At 39.0% G+C, this 16,251-nt stretch overlaps 1 protein-coding gene across 1 annotated transcript in view; it reads left to right on the forward strand.

Annotated features, from left to right (window-relative positions):
- The window catches only part of LOC126473891 (general transcription factor IIH subunit 2), a 104,123-nt gene that overhangs the window by 83,187 nt on the left and 4,685 nt on the right, over positions 1 to 16,251 (forward strand). The gene's annotated exons all lie outside the window — the stretch shown is intronic.

The raw sequence follows: 16,251 nt of genomic DNA on the forward strand, positions 1-16,251 counted from the left end.
TTGATTGTGAAAATTTACAATTTGATCACGTTGAAATGGAGCCTCATCCGTAAAGAGAACATTTGCACTGAAATGAGGATTGACACATTGTTGGATGAACCATTCGCAGAAATGTACCCGTGGAGGCCAATCAGCTGCTGATAGTGCCTGCACAAGCTGTGCATGGTACAGAAACAACTGGTTCTCCCGTAGCACTCTCCATACAGTGATGTGGTCAACGTTACCTTGTACAGCAGCAATTTCTCTGACGCTGACATCAGGTTTATCGTCAACTGCACGAAGAATTGCCTCGTCCATTGCAGGTGTCCTCGTCGTTCTAGGTCTTTCCCAGTCGCGAGTCATAGGCTGGAATGTTCCGTGCTCCCTAAGACGCCGATCAATTGCTTCGAATGTCTCCCTGTCGGGACACCTTTGTTCCGGAAATCTGTCTCAATACAACGTACCGCGCGACGGCTATTGCCCCGTGCTAATCCATACATCAAAGGGCATCTGCCAACTTCGCATTTGTAAACATTGCACAGACTGCTAAACCACGTTCGTGATGAACACTAACCTGTTGATGCTACGTACTGATGTGTTTGATGCTAGTACTGTAGAGCAATGAGTCGCATGTTAACACAAGCACCGAAGTCAACATTACCTTCCTTCAATTGGGCCAACTGGCGGTGAATCGAGGAAGTGCAGTACATACTGACGAAACTAAAATGAGCTCTAACATGGAAATTAAGCGTTTCCGGACACATGTCCACATAACATCTTTTCTTTATTTGTGTGTGAGGAATGTTTCCTGAAAGTTTGGCCGTACCTTTTTGTAACACCCTGTATATCTAACAGCATCATCACGTGATCTTCCATATCAGACAAGTGTTTTAGTGTACCAAGAATTTCTCTTTTTTGACACCTTTTTACAACCTCTGTCTGTTACTTTACATTTTCTAATGGGAATACTATCATTAAATATTTGAAGAAATGAGTTAAAGAAACATTCAAAATTTATTTTAGCTGATTCATTATACTCATTATTTGATAGATGAAGATTACCATCATTTCTCCGGCAGAGCCAATCTCTATCTGCAAGGGTTTTCCTGAACGTATCAATTTTTCCATTGGTCATTGGCCTAGTGATCATTTTTGGATTGGCCATGTCACCACTAAGATTCTAAGATTGACTGAGCTGGTCCTGTTAGCATATATTAGGGAAACTGATTTGTGGTCAGAGAAGAGAAACATTGTTATATCACACTGGGCTTGGTCACATCTAAAATCAACAAATATATTGTCTAAGTACACTTGTTCCCTAGTTTGTACATAGTTAACACACTGTAGATTGAACTGTCATAGTGAGTTTTGCAAGTCACTAACACTGTACATGTCAGTTGACATGTCAAAATCAGAATTAAGATTACCACCTATTATAATGTCATAGTTTGTAAATCTTTTCTCAGTGAGTGCTCATAAAAGGATGTCCAATTTTTCTAAGAACACACTGCTAATACCATTGGGAACCCTGGACAGTGATACTACTGTTAGCTTCATACTACTAATGACTATACCAGTGGCTTTAAAATTCAGTTCTTCACATAAATAATTTAGATCCAAGTTATCAGTGGTGCAAATGGTTCATCTACCAACGTAAATTGCTACACCACCTCTCTTGTGAACTTTTCTGCAGTAACTGTTTGATAAACTATGATGAAACTCCAGTTTGTATCATCAGTGGCCCAATATTCTCCTTCTTGTTGTTGTTGTGGTCTTCAGTCCTGAGACTGGTTTGATGCAGCTCTCCATGCTACTCTATCCTGTGCAAGCTTCTTCATCTCCCAGTACCTACTGCAACCTACATCCTTCTAAATCTGCTTAGTGTATTGATCTCTTGGTCTCCCTCTACGATTTTTACCCTCCACGCTGCCCTCCAATGCTAAATTTGTGATCCCTTGATGCCTCAAAACATGTCCTACCAACCGATCCCTTCTTCTAGTCAAGTTGTGCCACAAACTTCTCTTCTCCCCAATCCTATTCAATACCTCCTCATTAGTTACGTGATCTACCCACTTTATCTTCAGCATTCTTCTGTAGCACCACATTTCGAAAGCTTCTATTCTCTTCTTGTCCAAACTGGTTATCGTCCATGTTTCACTTCCATACATGGCTACACTCCATACAAATACTTTCAGAAACGACTTCCTGACACTTAAATCTATACTCAATGTTAACAAATTTCTCTTCTTCAGAAACGATTTCCTTGCCATTGCCAGTCTACATTTTATATCCTCTCTACTTCGACCATCATCAGTTATTGTACTCCCTAAATAGCAAAATGCCTTTACTACTTTAAGTGTCTCATTTCCTAATCTAATCCCCTCAGCATCAACCTATTTAATTTGACTACATTCCATTATCCTCGTTTTGCTTTTGTTGATGTTCATCTTATATCCTCCTTTCAAGACACTGTCCATTCCGTTCAACTGCTCTTCCAAGTCCTTTGCTGTCTCTGACAGAATTACAATGTCATCGGCGAACCTCAAAGTTTTTACTTCTTCTCCATGAATTTTAATGCCTACCCCGAATTTTTCTTTTGTTTCCTTTACGGCTTGCTCAATATACAGATTGAATAACATCGGGGAGAGGCTACAACCCTGTCTCACTCCTTTCCCAACCACTGCTTCCCTTTCATGCCCCTCGACTCTTATAACTGCCGTCTGGTTTCTGTACAAATTGCAAATAGCCTTTCGCTCCCTGTATTTTACCCCTGCCACCTTCAGAATTTGAAAGAGAGTATTCCAGTTAACGTTGTCAAAAGCTTTCTCTAAGTCTACAAATGCTAGAAACGTAGGTTTGCCTTTTCTTAATCTTTCTTCTAAGATAAGTCGTAAGGTTAATATTGCCTCACGTGTTCCAACATTTCTACGGAATCCAAACTGATCTTCCCCGAGGTCGGCTTCTACCAGTTTTTCCATTCGTCTGTAAAGAATTCGCGTTAGTACTTTGCAGCTGTGACTTATTAAACTGATAGTTCGGCAACTTTCACATGTCAACAACTGCTTTCTTTGGGATTGGAATTATTATATTCTTCTTGAAGTCTGTGGGTATTTCGCCTGTCTCATACATCTTGCTCACCAGATGGTAGAGTTTTGTCATGACTGGCTCTCCCAAGGCCATCAGTAGTTCTAATGGAATGTTGTCTACTCCCGGGGCCTTGTTTCGACTCAGGTCTTTCAGTGCTCTGTCAAACTCTTCACGCAGTATTCTATCTCCCATTTCTTCTTCATCTACATCCTCTTCCATTTCCATAATATTGTCTCCTTAAACACAATAATTCCTTGTCTTTCAGATCTTGGAAGTTATAAAAAACCAATTGTCAGGTCTATATTCTGCTCTCCCTCGGATTTTAGATGATACTTATTTTTGGATTTTTGTTTGCTTGTTTATTCACATTTTCACCCCCATCGAGCCATTTTAGTTACCCTTGTTTTTTCTTTAAGTGCAATCCATCGTGTCCTAGACAGTTTTCATTTAGGAATTTATGACACTGCTCCGAGTCTGTCACACTGTTCTTTTATGGCACAGTTTATTTTGCAGACATATTTACCACTTACAGATTTTCTTTTTATTATTCCACCGATTTTGAGCCGGGAACATGGATAGACACTTCCAGCTAAATGAATCAAGTTTCTTGTGTCATTGGTGGTTACTTCTTCACTGCTAATTTTTATCAAATTTGTCCCAATGTGTATAGTTATACTTAAGTTCGTTTTCTATAATATGTCGTTTTGTGGTTTCCATGTTTTTTAGATGGTTGTTTAGGTGTTGTATTCTAACTCCAAGTCACACACCAATTTTGCATCCTGGAACAGCGACATTTTTCAGTAACAAATCGCCTACCAATAGAAATTCATTTTCATTTCTTTGTACACTTGAGCCACTGCCTTTCCTTTGAGTGTATGTTACAGACTTCCATTTATATTTCCTTTTATTATATGTTACAGACTTCGATTTATATTTATGTTCTGAATTTTGGCTTACTGAGGTTATCAGTAATTCATCAAGCAGATATAATATATTAGACCTACAGTTTTGATTGTTAGTACTGCTTATACATGCGCACAGGTTTTTGTGGTATTGTTTTGTTTCCATTTTTTGGCTTTCACCCACACTGGACTGTTTCTCTGTTGCTAATCTGTTATTTTCTTTACCTGGAGTCACCGTTTTGTTGTTTACTGGCTTACTACTGATATGTGCACATGGATTAATGCAGTGTTGTTTTGTTTTTGTTTCACAGCTTTCTGACACATGGAACTCTTTTTCTCGTAATAATTTATCGTTTTCTTGTTTTAAAATTGAGATTTCACTTTTCAGCACATCAACATCATTTTGAAGTATCTTGATAATTTCGCTTTTTGTTTTCACTGCTTTTTCAAGTTGGGACGTTTCGAAATGTAAACAGCCAAGACATGTCCATAAAAAATCATCACTGGTGTATTTCAAGTTTATTTTGGTGCACTTTTCGTGCAACCCATTCCTTTTATCACTTTCTTCTCACATTCTTTACATAACGAACAGTTCAATTTTTCCATTTTTGACTAGAGCGGAACACGAATCATTTGTATGGGTGCCATCTTAATGTCCAATAGATGCCCACCCAGGATTTGAAGATAATGTGTGTAGTAGTGCATCTATAATGGGAATATTATGTAGCAATTACATTTCAGAAAAAAAGTAGCATATTTGTACTATTATTTATCTTCTTGTCTCTCAACAGTCGGAAATAGTTGTATTTATTGCTTGTTACCATGCTGTATTATTATGAACTGTTAAGTGCTTCACATATCCTTTCGCTTTTCTTACCATTATGTGTAACACCTATATAATAAAGTGTTGGCTGCTTCTTATTTATAGCAGACATCAATTAAAATTAATACTGGGTAGGAAATTTGCAGTAAATGCAAGATAAGTATCCGTAAGAGACCATTGCCAAGTGATTCCATCTGGCCTGGCATCTTTTTCACTTTCACCTCTTTAATTTGTTTCTCAATGCTAGAGTTCCCTATTTTTACATCCCACCTGTGTGATGGTCAGGCGATGGTATGAGTGTGCAGTCCTACTGCATGAATGACTTTTTAAATACAGAATTTAAACTTCAGCTGTCCATTTGCTGCCTTCTATTATGGCACCAGACTTGTTGACGAGTGACTGAAAAGAAGCCTTTGACTCACTCAGCAGTTTTAAGAGGGACCAATATTTTCGTGGGTTCCTGGCAGGATCTTTCACTAACATGTGACAGTGGAAGTTGTTGCATGCTTTGTGCATCATTCTTTTTATAGACGAACAAATTTCTACTGACATGTGCCTGTTGAAATATTGTGTTCTTAATTGAGCTGAGGGTGCAACAGTCTCTGTTTCCTCAGCATTTTTCAGATTTTGCTATCAAACTATGGTGTGTCTTTTCTGACCGTAACCCATTTACTCAGCACATACTTGTCCAGAGGGTGATTTACAATCAGTTTAAACTTTTCCCATGATTCCTCTACAGCTACTATATTGAAAGTAAATAATGTCCACTCATTGTCTGAGTAGGACGCTAACAACTGTTTATGTGCTCTTTCCAGCATAAAAACCCTCCCAGGTCTTCTTGATGTTTTAATTTTAGTAACCATTGTCTCTATGATGAAAACATTATCACTACTCCGTGTCTCTATACTCACACTGTTGATAAGCTCAGGCCTATGTGTAGCTGTAAGATTTAAAGTATTGTTGAACTAGTTGCTCAAACAGTTTTTGGAGAATGTGTTCAGAACTATTTTACAAGATTGTCTGTCTGTACCACCTGCAGTGAAGCCATAGACATCCTAGTCTACACTCAGTTGGTTTAAAGTTGCCTCGGACTAATATCGCATGACAGGGATACCTATGCACTACTGAGCATATACCTTCTTGGAATGATTTATAACTGCTGTGTTGACCTAAACTTGGTACTCACATCCCGATAACTTCACAGTCAGATTCAATTTTGACCTTGATGGACATAATATTTTTGTTGATTACAATGAACACTCCCCCCACCCCTCCTATGAAAACATATAGCCAGTATTTTTTATTTATATTCCATGCTTCATTGATATTTTGGAGCTTTTCTACTTTGGGATTCATCCAGATTTCAGTTCCAGTTATACTTTGAGCTTAACAGATTTTCTGTAGGGCGGATGATTCAGGAATTTTGTTACGAATGTTTTATAAGTTTACTGTTAATGTCTTGACATTCTAACTGTCTTTACTTTGTACATGATGTGATTTCACTCTCTGTGTATGTGGCAAGTGTTTATCAGAGGACTTCAAACTATTGCCTAGCCTAAAATAAATAGAACCATATGCATCCCAGATGCACTTCGCTGCCCAAATAGCTGTTTCCTGCGTGTAGCGCACCACTGATCTATCAGGGAGAATCCTACAGTTCTCCACTCCATAGCACAAGTCCAACATCTGTAGCCATCACTGTCACAGAACCAATGGTGCCTCTGGTTGAGACCCTCCACTCAGCTCAAAACCAAAGGAACTCACTATGTTCTTGTTAAGATACTGCAGATTGTAAGCTCTTCTTGCAGCCCTCGAGAAAGGCAAGCAGTCTTCATCACTTTCACCTGTCATACAGACTGAGCTCGGAACCCAACCACTGGTGCTGACATGAATCAAGACTTTCAGATGACTGCACTCTGCACCCTTGATAGCTGCAGCAGGTGCGAGAGTACATGTCTGTCAAACTCTTCTGATGCAGTAAAAGTTGCTGGACTCCCAACACGTTCTCCTTAAGTACTTGTGTCGGTAATTGTTGTAAATTTATTGAGGGAGCAACTCAACTGATTGCTGACAAAACACTATTTTAGTCATCAGTCTTTATACGATGATTCACTCTCATTTCGTTTCACAGACAAGGTCTTAACATGAATGAACAAAGAATGCTCAATGCCACTGACATTCTTGTGTGTTGGACGTTCGGGTCATTGTTATTCTTTGAAGCAGCGTATTACACAGGTGTCTCTTTACTGCACTTGTGGGTGACGTCAGGCACATCTCAACCAAATTCAGTGCCACACAAAACACAAAAAGAATACCTCGACAGACAAAGCACAACAAAAACAAAAAGTAGTCGTAAGAAACTATAATCCCAACTAGAGATAATTTTAATTTTCAAGAAGGTAATGTTATCCTTCTTCACACTAACGCGAAATTCATCACATTTGTTCATTTATGTGCGATTTTTCCACCATTCCACTACATCCAGTAGAAATATTTCTTATAAAATCATGGAAAATCTCATACCATCACACAGGGCCCATTCCACATTTCATATGAGCATCCTCCCCCTCCACTGTCTACCCTTGCCCTCTACCCCAATACACACACCAAGTGCACATTGAACTTCTTCCCAGCCCTAGGTACAACTTCTCTGAAGAGCTCCCTATAACTAGCAAACCCCTCCCCCTGTATACCAGCTTAGACCCCACTGAAAGTGTCTGCTCACAGGGTAAGAGAGGTGAAGCCAGGCGACTAGTCCCCAGATTCACACTCTGCCTCGAACACTGTGAACAAGTTACAACATACCACTCACCTGGCAGTGAATGCTGTTCCCCCATATAAGGTACGGTGGAGTTTGCTAGTAGCATGCTTCTATATTTCAGCTGTTTGTAATAAGAGATGAAGGTATAACTGTTAAAGAAAAGGAGTTACAGTAAAATATATCCTGAACTACCTAATTAATAGGCAGAGGATTTGGGAACCAAACACAGGACCACAATGGGTATCTATTAGTGGAACTCGAGTCAGAACATATTAGTGATTAAGCTTAAATTCAAGATACTAAAAAAGAGAGGCTGTAGATACATTTGATATTAATAATTTTGGTTCCAAAGTATGAAAATGGGATTTAAAAACTGAGAAGCAGTTTATGAAAGGTTTATGAAGAAACTGAGAATATAACTGATAAAATGAGAGAGCAGAGGATTACATTTTATGGCCACTTTTAAAGAATAGATAACAAAATATTCAACTTATCTGAGAAAAATCCAAAAACCCAAATTCTTGGTTTAAAGAAGTTAGGAAAGATCTGTAGGAGTTGGGAATAGCAGGCAAAGATATTGAAAACAGACATGAATTTGGGGAAAAGATCGGAAAAGTTAACGGTTTACAGAAGAAAACACAAAAAAAGAGAGGAGGGACATGGAGCAAAGAAAGAAGAAAACAACAGAGTGCAAGAATGAAGAAGTACTGGGAAGCCAAAAAAGGAAAATAATATGATGCCATAAATCAACTGTTTTATGTGGTCGTGTGTTGGCCAAATTCTAATAATAATAAATAATGAAAGATACAGCATGGAAGTTCTTTAAAGCAATGGACTAAATATGACTGGTAAGAGCATTTCAGAACATCAGTGGAAAGTTCTACGGAAGGAAATAATTAAAGCTGAAAAGTAGGTACAGGAAAGATAGTGAGAAGAAAACTGCTGCTGGTATTTCAAGAAATTCCGTAAATGAACTTTATAAGTTACTCAGAAAGAAAGTTAATAGGAATAGCAGGGAAGGAAACTCAGAGCATTTGAGAAATACATGTAAATACTGAAAAAATACTGTAATTATAAACTGAGACTTGATGCAGGAATATTAAATGTAATTTTGGGGACCTGAAAAATGAATGTCATAACTTTTCTATCAGGACTAATTATATATTAATTAAATATTGGAAGAACTAAAATGTTTCAGAATTTCTAGTGCACAACCAGTCATTGTGTATTTGCAGTGAACCGAACTTGTAAGATGATGAATAAGTCTGTGAGCTGAACAAAGATAAGTAATCAACCAGTACACAACCAATCACAATGGATATCCATTCCAGTTGTTAAGATCATGAATGTCATGATCTAGTAGATCTTTACTGCAAGTGCTCATTGTCTATAGCATAGACAGGAAGAGAAGTAACTGACAATAACTGGTGGTCATTGACAGTTTTAAATATCCGAGTGGGCAAGGGCAACAGCCCAACATACATCGTATTGTTATCAATGATTCGCACCTTTACAAGTGCAGTTGTTTCAGTGACTACCATCATCCTTGGTCATCTGTTGATATTGGTATTTTTGCTGGCAGCTCAACATACATCGTATTGTTATCAGTGACAAAGCACCATTATAAGTGCAATTGTATCAATGAGTAGCATCATGTTTGGTCAGCCGTTGATGTTGGTATTTTTGCTGGGCAACAAAAGAACCTAAGTGATACATATGGAAACTTGTGGTAAGTACAAACTATATTCATACGGATGGCATGAGGATGGGGAAAGAAACAGAGAATAGCTGTTCAGAAGTGTAGTACTGGAATGTGTGGTTAATGTGGAAGGAATGGATGATCCGGTATTTGAACTAGTCTGTTACAGCACTGAGTTATATGAACATTAAAAAATAGTCAGCAGCTGCCTGTAAAATACTTTCAGAGATACTACAATCAGCGTGAGGTACTAAAAGTTAGAAGGTTGGAAATCTTTGTAACAAAAGACTTGCTGTCTTATGGTTGTTACTGGGTTTCACAAGGTGATCTGTTTTGGCCATGGCACAGTGATGAACCAGACTGATTTTGTGCTCTAGGTGTGGCTAATGTTAAAACAACAGTAAGTGCTGCCAGATAATACAAGCTTGTTGCTAGATAACAATGAATTATGGCATGATTTTGCTGACTGTGATACTATAATTCCAGTTTGTTTTTGTGATTCACTGTAGCCAGCTGTTCCAACTCTGCCCCTTGGGGCATGGGCTCCTGCAGCTCGCCACTGAGCAGGTGCAAATGGTACGGTACCTGCCAGGCAGCCATAGTGCACCACATTCCTTGTCCTATCATTTGCCTGCCCGTGCATGCAGCCGCTCAGCAGAGACATACGTTCACACAGACTATGGTGCAGCTCCAACTGCCTGTGCTTGGGTGTGGGTGGGGGGAGTGAACACTGAACTACCTTGACTAGTATAGAATGACTTTGCTGATACAAGTACCTGACCTGTTTCAGGCACTTCTACCATTGATAGGTTCTTTAATTTGAATACATAACATCCAGAGAGGACTCATTTTCTGCTACAGTACCATGAGCAATGAACTAGCGTAGGGAACTGGCATTCCTGATACATTCTTGTTCTTGGCTAATACCAAGGAGATGTGCGACTTATCCCATGTATCAGGCTGCTCCAGCCAGGCACTCGCAGGCACTAGTTTCACTGGCTGGTACGTTGGGAACACATGTGGCATCATGAGTTGAAGAGGTCTCTGGGATTAACAGTGCCATAGCAGGATTCGTGATGCAAATTGACTTTTTAATGTTATGACTGCATGGAAGTCCTTAACACTTGGTAACCTGTGTTCTGGTAGGTCATAACCACATTTATTACATCTTGGAAGGTGCATCCATTCACAGAATGGTTAGAATAACCAGAACATGTCCCTCACCATGTACTAATGGCGAGCTGAGCTGGATGCCATGTCAGTCACCATGCATAAGCTGATCTTGAAAGGTGCTGAATCAAGTCAGTGACCTGAGTCAAAGTGAGTAATCAGCCGGCACACATCAAATCCCTGTAAAATTGTGCTCAAGGTCCAAAGTATCATCAACCAGTATACTTCTCTAGCAAGTGCTAGATGTCAACAACACGAGTAGACAAGCAGAAAACTACCTGGTAATAGCTAGCTGTCACTAGCCTCAAATGTCTCATGGGTTAAAGGGTGTGGCTCAGTATGAGTAGCCCTTGACACTGTGTCAGTTGTAGAGTTGTTATTGCTAACAACATTCTCCAATGATAGCAGCAACTCTGGTTTACTGTTGGTATAAGTGTTATTTTCAGAAACAAAGGTGCAGATGTGATATCTCTAATAAGTGCAGAAGAAGGGCATATAGATGGCTGAAACACACAAAAAGCTTGTGCAATAGAAAAAAGTAGTCCTGAAGAGGGAGTAATGGATGATATTGAAGGGGTTTGACAAAGTATTTAATTATGTGATCTGAAACAAGTTGGCAGAAATCAATGACATACCTCCTGCAGAACTACAATTAGTTTAAAGTACAAGAATAAGAAAGTTAGTGGATGTGGTGTCCAAACAATATAAAACACTAGGCTCACTCCAACTGCCTGTGCTTGGGTGTGGGTGGGGGGAGTGAACACTGAACTACCTTGACTAGTATAGAATGACTTTGCTGATACAAGTACCTGACCTGTTTCAGGCACTTCTACCATTGATGGGTTCTTTAATTTGAATACATAACATCCAGAGAGGACTCATTTTCTGCTACAGTACCATGAGCAATGAACTAGCGTAGGGAACTGGCATTCCTGATACATTCTTGTTCTTGGCTAATACCAAGGAGATGTGCGACTTATCCCATGTATCAGGCTGCTCCAGCCAGGCACTCGCAGGCACTAGTTTCACTGGCTGGTACGTTGGGAACACATGTGGCATCATGAGTTGAAGAGGTCTCTGGGATTAACAGTGCCATAGCAGGATTCGTGATGCAAATTGACTTTTTAATGTTATGACTGCATGGAAGTCCTTAACACTTGGTAACCTGTGTTCTGGTAGGTCATAACCACATTTATTACATCTTGGAAGGTGCATCCATTCACAGAATGGTTAGAATAACCAGAACATGTCCCTCACCATGTACTAATGGCGAGCTGAGCTGGATGCCATGTCAGTCACCATGCATAAGCTGATCTTGAAAGGTGCTGAATCAAGTCAGTGACCTGAGTCAAAGTGAGTAATCAGCCGGCACACATCAAATCCCTGTAAAATTGTGCTCAAGGTCCAAAGTATCATCAACCAGTATACTTCTCTAGCAAGTGCTAGATGTCAACAACACGAGTAGACAAGCAGAAAACTACCTGGTAATAGCTAGCTGTCACTAGCCTCAAATGTCTCATGGGTTAAAGGGTGTGGCTCAGTATGAGTAGCCCTTGACACTGTGTCAGTTGTAGAGTTGTTATTGCTAACAACATTCTCCAATGATAGCAGCAACTCTGGTTTACTGTTGGTATAAGTGTTATTTTCAGAAACAAAGGTGCAGATGTGATATCTCTAATAAGTGCAGAAGAAGGGCATATAGATGGCTGAAACACACAAAAAGCTTGTGCAATAGAAAAAAGTAGTCCTGAAGAGGGAGTAATGGATGATATTGAAGGGGTTTGACAAAGTATTTAATTATGTGATCTGAAACAAGTTGGCAGAAATCAATGACATACCTCCTGCAGAACTACAATTAGTTTAAAGTACAAGAATAAGAAAGTTAGTGGATGTGGTGTCCAAACAATATAAAACACTAGGCTCACTACTTGATTTCTAAAAGGCATTGTCATGACACTCACCAAAAAGACTATCAGTCTGAAACATCACTCATTAAAAAGGCCTTATCAGTTTCACATGTCACTTTTGGAAATTGCTGACTTGAATAACACACGGAAAACAGAAAGAAAAAATGAAAGAGGTGCTGGATGATGATCAGGCTTGCTTCAGAAATAGTAAAGAAATTAGAAAAGTAATGCCGACCTTGCAAACAAAAGGAGGATGCTTAGTCATTTGAGTGGGCAGTCTGCCGGGATGTTTTTTTTTCTTTTAAGGAGGTTTCTTTGGTCATGTTGAGTTACTAAAATTAGATAATCCATGTCTATTGTGAAGGTTAATTGGTGTAACAGACACTTTTAGGAGATACTTATTAAGCACCAGAACTCTACACCTTTAAAGTGTACATGCATGACAATCTCTGTATTGTATGTCTCTAAATGGTATTTGTAGTGAGGCTGCTCTCCAATCAGTAAAAGAAATATGTATTTTGAGAACACACTAAATTAATAGACTCACCCAGAAGCTAGTGGACATAAAAGAAAAAGTTTGAAACAACAGTGGATGTCACTAGACAAAAGAATATGGTCTGGATAAATAAAGAGAGCTCCTTCCACACAATGAAATACATTCTTTTCAGATTCAGAGAGGAGAATATGTACTAATCACACACTATAAGGTAGAGGTCGCGAGGATGCTGGAAGTAAAAGCTTCTGATACCACATTGACACTGGGACAAATCCCATCTTCTTCTCCCAGAAGTGGCACAAAAGTTGACAGCCAGCTGCTGGAAGGACCAAGTAAGGCCAGTTCACTCATATTTCTGACTGATAATAGTAACCACTACATACAACACCATGCATGAATCAACTTTTTTGCTGTGGCGCACAATATTTTAACTGTTGGCAATGAGCATAAACATTCTATAGCGACACGAAACAGCCTAGTAAGCATGCCACAGTCAGCATTCATTGTAAGGATTGTTTTTCCAGAAGCATTACTAAAGTGTGGATTGTAACCCATGATGTTGTGCCCTGCAGACAGGCTATATTCCGGCATAGGATAACACTGACCTGCAAGTTTGCTAGTTGCTTCCATTAGACCACAGTAAAATGTTATATCCACCATTTGCTGTGCTACTTAGGTTATAAGATAACAGACGTCAGTGTTACATGATAAAAAATATAACAACTGGGACACTGCCTGCTGGTATATGTCCGACAAGAGAGAGAAAAGTGATTTAGAAAAAAATAAGTGGCAAGACAAGTCATACACAATGAAACAGTTCTATTTTAATGCTTATATTATTTGGCTGTATGTTAAAAAAAAAAAAGGAAGAAAGAAAGAAAATATTTTTGATATTTGTGATAATAATTTTAATGAATATGATCTAAATGTTAAACATAAATTACTGTTGTGATTAAATGTGGTTGGCTGCAGACAGACTTTGACTACGGTAGTGATCATGTGACTCATGGAGCTGGGAGCATGCAGAGGGGTTTTCATTATCTTTTGGCAGTGGACACTGATTGGGTAAGGTTGTTTAGGCAGCAAAGTGCTGCTCAAGTATGGCATTTAGGAAGTCTGTTTCGACATTAGGACTGAAATACATAGTTCACTGCTTCTGAATACCAGTAGTAGGTTATCTTTGGAGCACTACGTAACATCTTTTTAGGATTCACATGTACATAATTTCCCTGGAAACTGCTTTTATGCACTGGCAGAGAGTGTGACCAATTCGGTTTGTACTTGGGATAAGATTGTATTGCTGAACCTTCAAATGCGAACTATTGTTATTAAAACAATTATTTTCAGAAGTGTTCATGTGTTCGTTTTCATAATTCATTGACTGAGATTCATTGGCCGTTTGATAAAACTCTACTGTGTACATAAGGACATAAATGCAACATTGGACAACTGCTCCCCTCAATAGACAAGCCCTCTGTGAATTTTATGTTGTTCAGTTGCTCTGCAGTGGGAAAGCAGCATTCGTACCTGTTATTATAGTTTGATAGACATCACAGGTTTTCATTGGTGTGTGCTACTCCCCCGGTATGTTGCAAGGGGTGTGTGTGTGTGTGTGTGTGTGTGTGTGTGTGTGTGTGTGTTGATTTGTTCAAATCATAAATTGTTGCAAGGGGTATAGGGCAATATGCAATTATTGTACAAGAATGTTATCTTATTCATTGTGGTATAATGATTTAGATATCAGTCAATACCCTACCATGGACATATGTTTTACAAAATACGAACAGAGCTGATATTAGAATAGTAACTGTTCTACCACACTGTCATAAATTGTTGACAAATACATTTTCCCTTCAGTATATTGTACTATATATTGTACTAAAGGTCCCTTTCTTTAACATTTGGATTCTTGCTTCCAAAATTATTGCATTCGGTTGCATCCAGCCAGTGTTGCATGCACAGTACCAATGTGTAGCCTTTCCATGTGTTCCTGCCCAGAAATGTTTTTTGAGTATACATTATTCCATGCCATGAAATTAGGACATTACTATAAGCTACAGTTTGTGTTGTTGTGGAGTAGAAGGATGTATTAAATTTAATTACATATAATATTGAGCCCTTCCTATCAGTAACTATTCATATGAATTTTATCCATAGTGGATGCTGTCGAACTCCGTGATTGTTCCTTTATGGGGTGTAGAAAAATATCCGCTGGATATTGTGACTGGTAGCGAATATTTTTCTACACCCCAACTATTCATATCTTTGATAATATTATGGAAAGGGTAGATTGCTACTCACGGTATAGGGAGATGTTGGGTCGTAGACAGGCACTGCAAAAAGACTAGCTTTCGGTCAGAAGACCTTCTTCTGAAACAGATAACATACACATCCGCATTTTCATGCAAACACAGCTCACAAACATGACCACCGTCTCTGGCTGCTGAGGTCAGGCAGTCTGTCCTTGGCAGCCAGAGACAGTGATCACAAATGTGTGTGAGCTGTGGTTACAGAAATGTGTATGTGTATGTTGACTATTTCAGAAGTCAGAAGATTTTCTGGCCAAAAGCTTATATGTTTAGTAGTCTTTTTGTTGTGCCTGTCTGCAACTCATCATCTTTGCTATATGGTGAGTAGCAATCTATTGTTTTCATAATATTGTCATTATTCTATCCTGGATTTTCCATTATTCGTTTCTTTGAAAGTATGTTTCAGAAACGATCTTATTTACACTTTTTATACATGTTCTTGTAGATACTATTACATTTTACAATAATGTTGGCTTTCATGTTAAAATGAACTTGTCATAACTTGCGGTTGTCATACTTGCGAGAAAACATACAATTTGGGTGCTAACATCCAAGCTCCCTCTCTTATATCATACAGTCTTGTCGTTCACAAAGTCCAAAAAAAAGTTAGTTCTTTGTTGCAACATCATCAGAGTTATTGTGCTTTCTCTCTCTCTCTCTCTCTCTCTCTCTCTCTGCTTGCATGCACTTCTTGCTGTCCTTCATGATCATGAATTTTGTTTTCCCTTCTGTCTTGTTCCCTATACCCCCAGCATTTCCTGTCCCCTTTCCCCTTGCACCTCTCTCTCTACCTTCCCCTCCCCCTCCCATGATTCCCCCTTTCCGCAATTTCGTTAAATTGCATCAAGCAAATGATAGAATGCTCCTTTCAAAGGGCACAGCCGATTTGTTTGCAGAATCATTCCAAACACTCCTTCTCAAATGGGACTTTAAACCCTAATATTCCCTCCTTTCTTCCTTCCTTCCTGCTCTCCCCACACCCTTTTCCTTTGCCTTCCTACAACTGCACTCTCCTCCCCCTCTTGTGAACACACACTTTTCCCCTGGTAAGCCATTTATGTCCTTCAGTAACACACAATTAAATTATGTGTAAGCAGTGGCAGAGGTAGTGCCTTATC

The sequence above is a fragment of the Schistocerca serialis genome, chromosome 4, assembly GCF_023864345.2.
Source record: "Schistocerca serialis cubense isolate TAMUIC-IGC-003099 chromosome 4, iqSchSeri2.2, whole genome shotgun sequence".
In the NCBI taxonomy this organism is placed as follows: Eukaryota; Metazoa; Arthropoda; class Insecta; order Orthoptera; family Acrididae; genus Schistocerca; species Schistocerca serialis.